The sequence below is a fragment of the Lineus longissimus genome, chromosome 10, assembly GCF_910592395.1.
Source record: "Lineus longissimus chromosome 10, tnLinLong1.2, whole genome shotgun sequence".
Classification (NCBI taxonomy): Eukaryota; Metazoa; Nemertea; class Pilidiophora; order Heteronemertea; family Lineidae; genus Lineus; species Lineus longissimus.
This window is the reverse complement of record NC_088317.1, coordinates 16502074-16517272: the sequence shown is the minus strand read 5'-3', so window position 1 is coordinate 16517272 and position 15199 is coordinate 16502074. Positions and strand designations below refer to the sequence as shown.

The window sequence follows — 15199 nt, the reverse complement described above, 5'->3', positions numbered from 1 at the left end:
AACTTCCCCGTCACAAGAAAATATGAAAATAGGGTGAATGAAATGAACGAGTAACTAGCTTTATGGATTAAGTATTTGCGGTTAGTCAAATCCCCAATCAAGAAAGAGCACCGTTCTTAAAGCGTGGAACTCAGCAACAATTAACGCGTTAGCCAAATTAGTTTGAACCACATCTGCGGCGACTGAAACCTCTCTTGCTAGAGCGGTAAATTACTACCTAATTTCCGGGAGGCCGGCTCGAATATCTCACTTTGAATAAAACCCAATAACGGCAATACTTTGTATTAGTAAGTGCTAGGGCATCTCAGTAAAATTAGAGATGGCTGGTTATTCCATGATACGACGTAGTAGCTGTCGAATTACATGTATCTGCGTTCTTCATTTTGCGGCAATATCCCCTTCAGAGGATATGAAAAGGTGGTTGGAAGGAAATTGTTCGAATGAAACTATGTCTATTCTTGCATTCCTGTGCTGAATTTATTTCATTCATTTTATGTTGTCAACTCACTAAACATCGGATTCGTATCTCAATATTAATATGAAGTAAGATGAAAAGACGCTCTTCCCCAGGTAAGGTCTGGTTTGTCAATTGCCGGTTGTGTGTATTTGCCGGACTGCAAAATGGCTAAAGGTATATGTACCTGATGATGAGGGAGTTTTCCCCGTCGCAAATCCCCGAACCGCCAGGTGAACACTTATCTCATTGATCGAGCTCATGATAACTTCGAACGATGAGATAGCCATTCACGTTGACGTTTTGGGGACTCTGCGAAAACTCCCTAATAGAAGTGAATTGTTGTAATTTTATACCAAGAATTTGCTGATGTGAAGACCTCAAGGCAACAAAAGTGAGGTAAGCGACTTTGAAATGATATCCAATTCAAACTTAGACATACCAGAGTCTCTCGAAAGACTCTGGACCATAGCCCACAGCTCTCAAATTGTGTTACCAACCCAGCATTATAAAGAAATGATCCAGGCCGAATCCATTCCAGCCTCACGGGATGAGTTTCAAGATTGGTATGTAACGCACGCAAGTGTTTCATTCATTTGAACACTTTTTGCATATCCAGGGGGATACTTTCTCAATTTCCGATGGGTTCTGCATCATTGTGAGATTTTTATCAACCTAAGAGTGCATCAGCCCATATGAAGCTGCGTAATGTCTTTTGCACTATCCGCGTCTTGTTACTTTTTTCAGTCATCCGACCCGGTTTTTATGGTCTCATAATGTCGATACGATTGCGGTGTAAACCTTCTAGTACTGGGACTTTGAGTTTGAGATCTTCTTCTACAGTACTCGCTATATGCACTTGGAGATGAATTCGTCAGGGAGTATACCTCCTCCAAGGCGGGAGCGTTTTTACGTGCCACTACGGCCAGTGCCGATTGGGCTTATTGGCCTGATATTGACTCCGACTTCGACCAGTGAGTTTGAGATGAATTTCAGCAGGGCCTGCAGAAAATTTCGATGGGGATGTTGTCAGCGAAGAGTCATTTAATCATAAAATAGGTTCTGGCAATCTTAGAAATAATTTGGCCCACATACAATCCAACCTTTTGGGATAAATTCAGTCCGAGATTGGTATGTGGAAGACGCAATTCTTGCATACATAACGCTTTTTGCTTATATCCGGGAAGATTTTCTCAATTTCCGACTAATCCACCGTCATTGTGAGAGTCTTATCAAACATTGGAGTGCGTCTGTCAATATCTAGCTGTCTTCAGTGGTTGCTGATAGTGTGGTTGCTGATAGTATGGTCGCACCCTGGAGAATCTGTGCGCCAGCTGATCAAGAATTCCTATCTGATCTTGTGTATTCGAGACTGGAAGACCCCGACGACACAGTTTTTCTAACATAATTGTTCTTTTTCCAGGACAGGCCAGCTCGGCAAGTTGGAAGACCTGTCTGATTCTCGACAAGATGGGGAATGGATTCTCCAGGGCGGATAATGTCAATGGCATTATCTTCTTCCTAGCATGCTAGCGCACGTGATCTCATGGGTCATTAGCCTACAAGATCTATCTCAGTCATTGGCCGCTTTTTCCAAACAATTACGAGAAACCTCCTTTTTGTTGGTTGCAGCGAATAACCATGGTAACGAGAGCTACTTCCTGAGGTTTAGCTGGGTAGATCTTGTAAACCGGCGGTAAAACCTTCACGTCACTAAACACGGACAGGGAGAGGAATATCGCAAAAGCAAGGTTTTGTGCTGGCGAGTATATTCTCGGTACTGGCCTACGTTATTTGCTGTTGCCGGTTAGGCCTACCGACCCCCTTAAAAGGTGTTTTTGTGGGGGTCGATGTTATCAAGGATTGCCGTGATAAACTGTTTAGTTTCTAGTATCCATTTATTTTGAAAAATATGTTACTTTTTCATACATCTGCATCTTGTATGACAACGTTTGAAAAATAACTACTCCATTGGCAGCAAAAAAATTATTAACGACCCCGGCAGGACTCGAACCGGCAATCTTCTGATCCGAAGTCAGACGTCTTGTCCATTAGGCCACTAGGCCACGTTTCATACATCTGCATCTTGTATGACAAAGTTTGAAAAATAACTCCTCCATTGGCAGCAAAAAACATTATTAACGACCCCGGCAGGACTCGAACCTGCAATCTTCTGATCCGAAGTCAGACGCCTTGTCCATTAGGCCACGAGGCCGCTGGGAGAGTCCGATCAAGTGTTTGGTAAATGTTAAAAATTTGATCCACGTACTCGAGGTCCGATGAGTCGGGAGCGGTTTTTGCTTGACCCTGGCAAAGGCTAATAATTCATTGACATGATTCCATGTAACTTCTTCTTGGGTCCTCTATCTGAAGTTTCCACCATAGTGATGAAGTAGCCGTTAAAAAACTGCATCATTTTGTCGAGTTTGTTTGCTGCTTTGACTCAATATTGGAATGGACATGAGTGGCCTGAGCGGACGACTTTTCAAGGATCATCTTGGCCAACCTTGATAAATGAACCCATCAATTTCCCCCCGACCTCAGCAAAGGTTTAAAACATATTGCAGCGAAGTTTCTAAACTTCTCCAACCACTACGAGTGGCTCTAGAGTGGTAATACAAAACTGAATTACTCTATGAGGCCAGATTTTTGTACTCTATTCAATGCATCCCTCAGACGCGATTGATATTGCCAGATGCTTATTGAAATATTGCAGTGGCTCAGAGTGCCCCGGCTCAACGGGCGAACCTCATTATCCTTCGTATGCTGCTCCTGTTTCATTACCCTCAGAGAACATAAAGTATTCAACTGTATTGACATTATTGACTTTACTCCATCCAAGGACACTCATCATCCACTCGCAGAACTCGACTTGTTGATTCATTTGTAAATTTTAAACTTATTTGCTTCAGCCACGTGTCTGCTTATCAACTGCTATGGACCAATCGCGAATAATGGCCCACTCGCTCCTACAGACATCGCGTTGTTTTCCTTGCGTCTGCTGCTGAGAATCCCAACGAAATTTACGGCTCTATCAGGAGAATACCAGCTAAGTTGACAGAGACATGTCTCGGTTTAAATGCGATGATGGTCTCGACCGTGTGTCTGTTAATTAGAGTGGGTGGTTATCTTTCTAACTTTGAAATTTACGAGCCTTTCCTTCATCACCATGATGGGCCCATAACTATTAGCGAAGGGGCCCACTCGTATTAACAACAGACTATCGTTTTGTTCTTTTTTTCGCTTCGACTCGATCTTGAGCTGAGAAAACGAACACAATTTACGATGACTGGACAATCAACTTCTGTCGAGACATGTCGCAGGTCAAATAGGATGTCCATTCCTAACTGATTAGAAAACTTACGGAATTTGCGAGCATCAGACGACAGGCTAGCTGAGACTTGTCCCAGGTCAGATTCGATGGCCTTCCTAGCTGCTGATCCCTGTTATCCCTAAATCCGGTCGAGCTGTTACTTTTTTTAACTGGAGACGATTTATTGGTGCATTCACGGGTTGATGGTTCAGGTTGGCTTAGCTTTAACGGGAATTGGGAAGACGAACTGGCGTAAAGGGTTATCTGGGCATTAGATCTTCTTTCTATAATGGCCTCAAACTTGCCCGATCTGAAGCTCATTTTATCTTCTAATCCGGGAAGACCTGATCCAATCTCGCTGCCAATCACGGCAAAACATCTAGGGGGAACAACTTAGGCTGAAGACGAGAGTACTTTTTGGCTAAGTTCATCCATAAAACATCGAAGTCGAGGTCAGATCTTGTGATCGTCCAGCTGTTGGTCGAGAACCAACGATATTGGATCAAGTTACCATATGAACCAGGATAAGATAAGCGTCAGACTAAAAAAGTATGCCATGCTCTCATACCATTCCCAGATCTGTAAGACTACTGATTGCAGTTATCAGACCTTTGGCATCTCTCATGTATTCTATTCGTTTTATTTTATCCGATAAGCATCGACCAATGGGTACAATTGCGCTTGAGATCTCAAAGAAACATTGACAATTACTCCTAAACATGTAAGTAGGCGTGAACTCTGAAACTTCCAAAGTGTCTCCTCAAACAAGTGCGCCACAACGACGTGTTTGGATAAGTTTGACAGGAGTAAGATTTTCCTCCATCTTGCCAGGACGGGAATCCATCATTTAACAAACTTCCATTGGGACCATGCAACAATCCATCAAACCAATTCAAAAAACGTTCGAAAGAACTGACTGTCAGCCGTCTGCGGATGCGCCACTATCACGGAGTTCAAGCGGGGCAATTGTCTATATTTGAAGGTTGGAACCATTTACAATGATTTCAACGCATCACCGTCCCTCATTTATCATCCCGTCTGACATGTAATATTTCATCTTGACGTCTAATCAATGACATTCGAACCGAGTTAGACACTTACCACTTCGGGTCGAACATGAGAGAAAAACTGTGAAGATGGATCCAGATATCTGAAGCGATCAAGAAATCCAGTTTGAAAACAACGACGTGTTTAACCTCTTCAGAGAGGGGCGCAGCGGCCTAGCAGAAAGATAACTCAAGGTGTTTAGTCCAGTGTATTTCGGGTTGACAAGGAGAAAAATGGAGATGATGGATGGAGAGGTCCATCTTGAAACATTATATTGTTTGACCTCTTCTGGGAATGGCGCAGCTTGGCCTTGTGAAACACGATAACTCGAGTCATCACTGGTTCACTGAATGTGTATGTGTCTCATTTCCCAAGGGGGGGGGGGATACGTTACTTGTTGTACGACCTTGGTGTCGATGGACACTGGCACGTGCTTAGCTTTGAATTCAAATTGGTTCTCGGACGTGAAGGCCACAATCGAAAGTATGAGCTAGTAATTTGAGGCAAATGATCGGATAAAGTTATCTGTTCAGACGCAACCAAAATACCTTGACATTAAATGCGCAATTAGTGATACTAATTCTTCAGAGGACGGCACTTTAATCTCCATAATTCAAAACAAATCAAAATTTTATCCGGCAGATAGCCAAACGTCATCAAAACTGGAAATGTATTGACGAAACTGTCAATACATGACAGAGGTTACTAGCCTTAACTGACGTTGTAAAAAGTTCAAGTTCACAGCTTTAGAGGCAGACAGATCGACATGCATCATTTCGGCATGGTGAATCAACACCACATTTTTCCAGGTTATCCCTCGGCTCGAGGTAGGATTCCCTGGAAATGTCTCATACATTTCCCCGAGGGAGTCGTCGCTAACCGCCGGAAAATGTTGATATCTCGCATCAAAATCACAATTAAATGGCCCGAAAGTAACTCTATTTGGTCAGTCCCTCATTACTCATCACCAAACATTGGTTCTGCTACTGCTTCTGATGATAAAAATACTGACGAGTTCAATCATCCAATGACAATCTCTGTTGGTCCAATATAAGCAAGGCCAACTAATATCGCCCACCATAAAGCAGAAAGCAGAAAGACTTCAAAGGCGATGGTTCAGAGGTAAAAACGTGCAATCTGGAGGCAGGTAATAAAGGTTCGGGACTTGTCGAGTGCTGCAAACAAGGGTTTGGCGTTAAGGGTACAGAGGAAAGCCAGCTAATTTTGCTACCTGCCACTGCGCACATGCGTACGCCGCATTCTCAATCCAATTCGACCTTTATTCTGGTTGGCCGTAAAAATCATCGCATCGTCTATACTCTAAACTACGCCATGTTTGAAAGTTTCGAAGTGCAAATCCAACTCGGGTTCAAGGACGTTAAATGCCAACCTCCCGGAATGATGAAGTGTGAACGCCAACAGTGCTACCAGATCACATACCGAGCAGTTATAACGTCGTAATGATTACATCTGTCTTCACACTGAAATGTATATGCGCATTCCAGCGCAAGGTCTTGCTGGTTGAGAATTGATCACTATCTCCTTTGTCACTTACAGACAGCTGAGAATGTGACGCGAATAACAGCCGAGGGAAACCGAAATTACAAAATAACACATTCTGGCTTCGCAGGGTTCCGGTGCTCTCTGACTTGCCCATTGTCCGCGTACATACCAGCAGGAGATGATATTCATCCTCTATATTTCCTTTCCGTCATCGCCTAACCAGTGGCATTTAAATCACCCTCCATGCTGCTGCCACGGTTGATATTAGAGACGGGTGAACCATGCGGAGAAGCTGAATGGTCTAATATGATTGATAGTATCTGACAATGGTCTGCTGTGATTAATCATGTCTGACATTTGCCAAGATATGGCTAGGGATGATTACTATTTTGGGGCTCTTATTCACCGGACACAAATTTCTATGGTATCGCTTAGATATGAACTACATGTAATTAAGTGGGAGAGCTAATATAATATAATAAACATAGCATGTACATAGATGTCATTTCACACTGAACCATTTTTTTCTTCTTCAAATTTCAAAAAAGTCCAAAGTAAAAAAAGAAGCTTTTTGTAGCCCTTTTGTCGTGAAATGAAAATTGCAAAAAACCATTTGATTTTTTTCGATGATGTCTAATGAAAGGATTAAATGATCAATAGATGCCTATGGGCATATCAACAAGTAGATGTCCATGGACAACTAGTTAATTAGGTGCCTGTAGACATCTATTTGTTATATTAATTAGACATCTATTGGGCGCTAGTAGACTTCACCACACTTTCCCTGTGTATCTCCAAGATGAAGGTCAAATATCTACTTCAGGTGTGACCGAAATAAGCCCGCCTAATACATCGCATTGTTCACGATAAAGACCAATATTTGAAACCGGAGCACGTGCTCTTTCAAGCCTCGATATCAGTCATAATCTCTAAACGACACAATACTCTCGGGCCAGCGTGTTTTTGTCGAGATATCGGCAAATGGCTCGAAGAAAGTGCTGGGGAGGGGTTTCAAAGGAATTTCAGACGTCACGCACAATTAGCCGAGACATTGGAGGACCTACTTACATGTACTCCCTGAGTCTCTCTTCTGAGCTGATAAGAGGCTAAAATTACCTTTTAGATATCATATATTAATAGCATATTGTGAGGTCGATGGGAAGTATTCCAATGCATAATCAACACGAGATGAGAAAAATCTTCACGTCTTGTGTGCGAATGGCGGGGGAGGGCGGTGGAATTCTACCCGGGTAGACGTGGTAGATTAAACTTGTAGCTGTCGGACCGGTTCAGCGTTGGGATATTTCACAATGGCCTTCCAGCTGACTAGTGGCCAAATGTGTTTATCATGCAATGAGCAATCAAGATGATTATAATGAACACGAGCACGTAGGTCTTTAATATCATAAAGCAATATAAATTGCTACTTTAAGGCTGGGGATCAGTCACTGTAGCAGAAATGCCCTCCACCGCATCCATCTTTGAGAACTGGCTATTGCGGAAGTAGATTTTCCTGCGGGAGACCGACAGCGAGAGAGACAGGCTTATTTTATGAGTAGCTAGTTTCTCTTGTTCAAACCTTAAATCTGGTTGCTCTAAGCTAAAACATTCTACTTATCTCGGAGTACCTATCACCTGTAACAACGGAAGGAGCGACTACCATCACTTGTTGCAAACAACCACGTATACCTTAATAGACGCATCGACAAGCCAAAATCGATTGATCAGATTAGTTTAGCGTAACAAAAAAGGACGCGCTGACCCAAGCAACAGGTGAAACTAGATCACGGCAACATCTCAATTGTCTTCAGTAGCTACCGAATAAGGGCTAACTATTCACAAAGTATAAGAGAGAAAGCTCAGGAAGATTCTCCCAATGAAATGAACCGATTTGAGTCATCTGATTGCTACTGACAGCAATCCGTATCCGTAGGTGAGCCTGTTCGCGCTCGATGAGACCCCACGCGTGTCAACTTAATAGTGCAACCTTGACAAGGTCTCATTACTGCTCATTTGAAAGGGAAATGCAACATTAACCTTCATTAACCAGTCAGCCACTAAATCAGGCCATCAGCTGGAGAGAATGGACTAATCATTGATACCAAGCCAATGTGACCGATTCTGAAATAATTGGCCTGATTCCGACAGACTAGTCAACCTGAGTCCGCCAGTCCGCCTGAGTAGTCCACCGGACTGGTAACTGTAACATTAGTCTGTTTACGCTAGTGTGTCACTGAACAGGCTGACCTTCACTGATCAGTTGCATTGTAAATAAGGCAGGTCTGGATCGGCCATAAACTCAACCATAAAAGTAGCAAGACTTTTTTGATACACCCTGTATAATCACTACCAGATCAAACGTAAATGTATTTGTCTGTAGGCGTTTGTCAATCCCTTTTTGCAATAAATCGTCTTAATATGCGATTCGTTTTCTGACTTAGTCTTTAGCCCTCTTCTTGAGCACTTGTATTATCTTGAGAATTGCAGTAATTGGACTTCGCAATAAGTAGGGGATGAGTTGCACGTTTTATTGAAATGTCAGGGTTCAGATTATCTACATCGTTTTATAGGGACTCCATTAAACTCGATTCCAGACTTAATGTGTTTTTTTCGGCGAGCAAAGGAACAATTGTCGTCTGAGGACGTAAACTTTATGATCGATTTTCCATTCAGACACGGCCTGGGATAAGATTGTTAAACTTCTTCAATATTGTTGTATTCTTTCTCTTTTCAGGTAGGTTCGAAATTTCAATTATTCAAGATGGGGTAAGATTAATAAGCTTTCCGTCTTTCTCTAAGGCTACAGCAATGGATCGATGACACAAACCTCACGTCATAATCCCATTCAAATCAAATTCACATCTCTGATTCTAAGAGTGTATCATATTTGATAAACTTGGAGCATTAAGACGTATCATTGCGTTAATGCTGCTTAATATGAGATTGCGCCATCAACGCTCAAACGAGGTGGCTCTGTCTGAGTCGAAGCTGTTGCTATAACCAAACCATTGTCTGGTTGTCGGCGGCTGTGAAGGGCTGAAAGAATTAACTAGATCGGGCTACAGCTCGCCAATCGGGGATCCTGATCTTGCTGTTTTCGCGTGAGTAACCCTGTTTATCATGAGGCTGTTTTGATATGGAGAAGGACGCTATTTCTGATGGCAAGAATCGTACTGGCTTAGGTGAAAGTAATGACCAACCACAGCATGGCTATACTTGGAGACTGGATGAGAATAGACTCAAGTGATGTCAGTCAGGGTTAACTGGCGTTTGATCTCATTGCTTACAACTGCTACTGTCCCCGGAGTTTTGGAAGGAGACATTACAAAGGAAGTGACTATTTGGCAAGCCCGGCTTACCAAACAGCGACTTTTTCTTGTCCTGAATGGAGAGCCGAACTCTCTGGCTAATGTGTTGTAAAGTCTCCAGCTCGCCAAACAGGGTAGATTTTTTACCTGTTTGGCAAGCCCGGCTGGCCGAACAGGGTGGCTTTTTAGTGCTGTTTGGCAAGCGGTTCTCCAAACAGGACAAAAAAGATGCCTGTTCGGCGAGCGGCTTGCCAAATAGACCCGGCCTTTAACAAAAGCCATGGTAATACATGTATTTGCCTTATGTTATATTTATGATTATTATGAGCTTCTGTCTTTGGAGATAGACCCTACTTCAGTAGTAACAACAAGAGACTATAGAATGATCTATAAGCAATTCCGTTGACATCACCCGGAAAAAACCTATGTATGGCAGTGTAAGTCTAGTTACTTGCTCCCGGTGAAACCACAAAGCTGTTCTAATTTGCCACTATTCCGTGCCACCAATTCTTTAACCTCTGACATCAACGAAACCTATTACCTTGACGAGCAAAGCACAGAAAGTCCAACAGCAGTCCAGGGACATTTAACCAGTCGAGCTACATGTAGCACGGTGTCTGAGCCTTCGCTTATAAATTTGTAATGACTGGCTTGCAATTCCGATCATGGTCGTTGCCATGTCTTATTATCATCGCCGCGTCGCCTGAGGCGGATGGGGGTAGGGAACCCCATGGTACGGAGTATTTCGAAGAAGTCCCTGTCCATTACATGCTATCTCTAACCTTCCTCTGATGACAGTCTTGCTATTCCGATCACGGTCGTCGCCACATCCTATTATCAACTCCACAGTGCTGGAGGCGCGGCATGAGGTCACGGGAAATTATGGTGCGGATTCTTTCAAAAAAGTCCCTCTCTATTTTAGCCTGTGCCTCCGTTTATAAACGTGTAATGACAGGCTTACTCCCTCCGATCATAATGGCGGGCCACCTTATTATCATCTCGACATTAGCCGTAGCAATCCATGATTTTTTATAAAATGTTTCGTGGCATTGGCATTCAGAAACCTGCAACACATTTTCTTGCGCAATCTTTTAAGATCTATTTGACGTACTATCACTTCGCGAGTGCTAGTATGCAGCATACGTCACTCTTTGGAGGCAGCCATCTTGAATATCAAGGCTGGACTTATAGTTTTGCTCCGGAAACCCCTTTGGACAAGTCTAAACTCGGTAAGGATTTTTAGATCCTGGCTTGCCTAATGTGCTGCTTTGATCACAAGCCGGTTTTGACTTAATGAGAATGGTATCAGAGAGATTAATTGATGATCTCAAAGATGAGTTGAGGGATAATTGCGCGCTAAGACTCAATGCTCTTGTCAGCTGCCACTGGCATGTTGAATGGAGTCATGTCAAAGATCGTTATACTTTCCTGGAGAACTTGACTATCGCTCCTGGTTAGTTGTTTAACCTCTTTGTGCCTATGCAGTTGAAATCTCAACTCGACCATGCATTGAACATCAGACGTCGATTCGGTTGACATTAAGGCGGTTTCGATCGCGTATGGATAGCGTCATGATGTCAACCGAATTATGGGTCGAGTTCAGAGCTACGAACGCTGTTTTTCTACCCGTCGAATGCTTGTAGATGGTTTCGAATACCTGCCAACACAACCTCTTCATTATTTTTAGGTGAAAGTTACGTTTAATACGTGAAAACGTCGATAGCCGACGAATCCAATTTACGTCCGGAAAAAGGAAGTGTCAAATCAGGACTCGGGGAAAAAACGAAGTGTCAACCTCATAGTGTCGGTGGTCCGAGTTGGTAAAGGTCATGGACGCTTCCAGGCACTGTTGATGGGGTAGATTAGTGGGGAAAACATCAAGTACATCCATATTACTATAAACACCCCTCTACCCCATCAACAGTGCCTGGAAGTGCCAATGCAAAGGTTCAGGGAAACGTTCGCAGTATTGCAGTAACGCAGTAACGCAGCAAAGATAATTAACATCACTAGTATTGATGCCAGAGCGCAAGATGCAAATACAACCGCTATGACCTCAGATAACTTAGACCAGGTTCCTCCCATCTACAACGCAAGCAATTATAGATCGCGATCACCACATCCAATTATAGAAATCACTGTCTTATTTTTAGCCAATCAGATCTAAAAATAGTGCGCAGGCCGCCATCGCGTCTATTTTGATCTCGCTGCGTTTGATTGGTTTCTTCGCATTGTGCCGTTGATTCATTCATGCACACGCCCGCTTCGCATATCAATGGTTTCATCTGGGCATTGTACAATGCACGTTGATCGCAATACAACGCCTACCACACTTACAGTGAGGTTGCGAGGCAGAATGCAATGGCTTCTGGCTCCCTCGGTTTATGATATTGATGCATTTACGCACACCCCTGCTTCGCGTTCAATGTTTTCTCATCACGACAGCTTTTATAACAAATCTCTGCTCCCTGATGCAGACGATTTGATCGATTGTTGAATTCAAAGGAGTGGCTGCGTTTGTGAGTGTGCTTAAGACATCAAACGTTACGATGAACGGAGGCGATTTCTAGCCAATCCAGGCAAACAATTGATTTGTACAACATGGTGTTCGAAACGTTTTTATTCAACGTTTCGCTCAGACACGTTATTGAACATTTCAGTCAAGGATATATAAATGCCAAGAATTCGCACTGAAATCTGAAACACATTCCTTTCTTATTTATTGTTGATCTCCAACTGGCGTGCAGTATATGATACTCAACATTCACCTATCTAAGACCGGTTCTGTATAATCATTCAACCTCGATATCACCAGGTCGTCGAACAATGCCCTTCAGCAAGTTCATTATGGATAGACAATGTGTTGACGATGCCATGTTCCGGTGTGTCCTTTGTTTTTCAATTCGGAGTAATAAATCAGCACAGGTCCTCACAGGTTCAAGTGGCAAAAATACTTGAAATGTTTCCTCGTAACTTGCGCCGCCGCGGCTGAGTAACAGTCCACCCAGCCAACTCCTCCCCCGAGGCTACGCATCCGAACCATCCAATATCCTCAACTCCGGTAGAGGCAATTAATTAACTTGTCAAAGAAGAATGTCTCCTGGTATGCCTTGTCCTCTCACAAAATCCTCGGGAGCCTCTCCGCCTAATATTCCATGAACATATCCAAATTGACATCAAGTGCGTCAGTTTCCCGTATTTACTTTGAAAAGTTAAATTTGCCATTTCCAAATAACACTATTTCGAAAATGGGATTTGCGCAGCGTATGAAATGTACACGACTGATAACACTTGTGACTGAAGCTTGGTGATTCGAACATACAATCAGCAAACATTTGTTTATAATAGAGCTGGAGGATCAAAAGATAATCAAACTGAGGAAAGATTTAGTAAATATTGTAATAATCAGAAGGTAGAAGACGAAGCTCATTTTTTGTTGGAGTGTGAAATTTAATAGGTTCGGCAATTTGCGGTTTTCCGGCAGACTCATTCTCCTCCTGACATTTCATCGCGACATGTTCCACTCCAGTTCACTGCGATATCTCTTAATAATAGAATATGGATTCATCCATCTTACATCCAGCATCTTTGTCACACCCTCGGCGTGGGCGTTGTCGTGATGGACTATATTAATCTCATGACTTGGCCATTTAAAGGAAATATATAAAGACCTTTCTGAGGAAAACTGACAAAGACGTATCCGCGAAACGTGTTTTTCATGCAGACTAAGGACGAAAAGTTGTGTTCTGCCCACCGCCTCCCCCTCCGGACCCAACTTACATTTCGGATATGATTTGTGGCACACTTGCAGTTACCGCCAACGAGTACGTGTCGCGGTCTCAGCCTACACTACCGAACTCAATTCACGTACGACGATGACAGTTATCCAGTTCGATATTCATTATGTCCTCGAATATCGGAAAACTATAGTCATTACTGACTTGAAATTCATTGTGGACAACCCTTCGACAAATTCTTCAGCTACCCAGGTGCCACACTATTGCTTTACATCAGCAGATTATGCCGACACGTGCCTTTGAATCGAAAAACAGAAATGATATTTTAGTTTTTAATTTAGGTTTTATCATTAATATAATCGTTATCATGGTCGAACGTGGTGGGTGCCGGTAGTATGGAAGATACATTTGCACTCGTTTACAGTTTGCGCAAACATACCTTCCCAGCTCAGCCTTTACCTAAACCCAGTTCACGTATACTACAACGATAATGACATTTTTATCCATTTATTCATCTGTCTGAACCGTCCTCGAAAATCGAAAAACTATACCCGATTCTGGCTTAAAGTTCCTTGTGGACAACTCTCGACACGCTATAACTACTAGGAATATTCATTACATTCTCTGATCAATGAAGCAGAAATTACCTTTGCTGAAGAAGCTTCGATTTCCCATGAAGGAAACGTTATCGGGACACACCATAATGGCCAATTTGCTAGAAGTGGTTTTATTATACTGTTAGCCTAATACTTGTTGGTTGGGTCGATGTCCCGTGACTAGTGTGAGGTTGGACGTGATGCAAAGCCCGATGTTTAGCGCGTGACGATTCTGCACTGTCTCTTTTCTGGGCAACTGTTGTAGGCCAGTTTTTTAGAAATAGTTTATTACACAGTTATAGCCTAATACCAGTTGCAAATCTGATATATTTCTTGTTTATTGGAGAAAAACAACTTGAGAGAAAAAAGGCCAGTAACTAGTAGACTAAGTATCTCCCGTTATGCTAAAAAAAATACCTTTCGAATTTGATCGGTCAGTGATCGATTTCCTTTAACGAGTATAAGCGAGCCAATAATGTGTCTGGAATGATTTGGCGGAGCTGTTATTGGATATCTGTAATATCGATCTTTGGTTTCCGATTGCTCGATAGTCCAGGTGTTCTTGTTGTGGGAGAGAATAGAGTGTAACACCGCCGAGGGGTGTTGTCTCTCTTCGAGGACCTGTTTGTCAATGTTTTGTAGTGTTTTTGTAACCACACTCTTAAAGATTATTAGTAAAAATAGCTTTTTGATAGTAATTTTTTTACATTTTGGTAGTTCATATTGCACCGACTGTGAAAGAAGTTGTTTTAACTATCTAACTAGTAATTCTTAACCATTTCAATTGTCATTTTTTTACTTTTTTTAGGTAGAACAACTAATTTTTAGTGCAATATGAACTACCAAATGATTGTTTTTCGCAAAGGGTGACCGGGTTGACATTGGCCCAAATTCGGGGAACTTTTTTCATACGTTTTCCACCCCTCAGCTTGAACCATACATGGTAAATGTTTTAATTCAACTGAAAAATTGTACACAAAAATGTGTTCAAAGATATCTCGGAGGGGTGGAGTTACCATAATCTGGCCCAAATTCACCCCCAGGGCAAATTTCTGCCAAATTTACAGCATGGCCTTGGCGTGTATTCATTTGTTAACGTCTCTCAACCTCGCTACTATAATATCAAATATAAATCACCGTCATATCGGTATGTTATCCAATTGTTATCATAAGTATAGCTATTGAGTTGGAACGATACGCCGGTGATAAATGATGACAGAACGACATCACAAAAACAAAGG

General features: G+C 42.5%; 1 protein-coding gene and 1 non-coding gene across 7 annotated transcripts in view; one reads left to right on the top strand and one right to left on the bottom strand.

The window, feature by feature from the left end:
* The window catches only part of LOC135495137 (cyclic nucleotide-gated channel rod photoreceptor subunit alpha-like), a 174405-nt gene that overhangs the window by 107601 nt on the left and 51605 nt on the right, over window positions 1–15199 (top strand). The gene's annotated exons all lie outside the window — the stretch shown is intronic.
* Trnar-ucg (transfer RNA arginine (anticodon UCG)) lies at window positions 2597–2669 on the bottom strand. The gene has a single exon. It is a non-coding gene; the product is annotated as a tRNA-Arg (tRNA).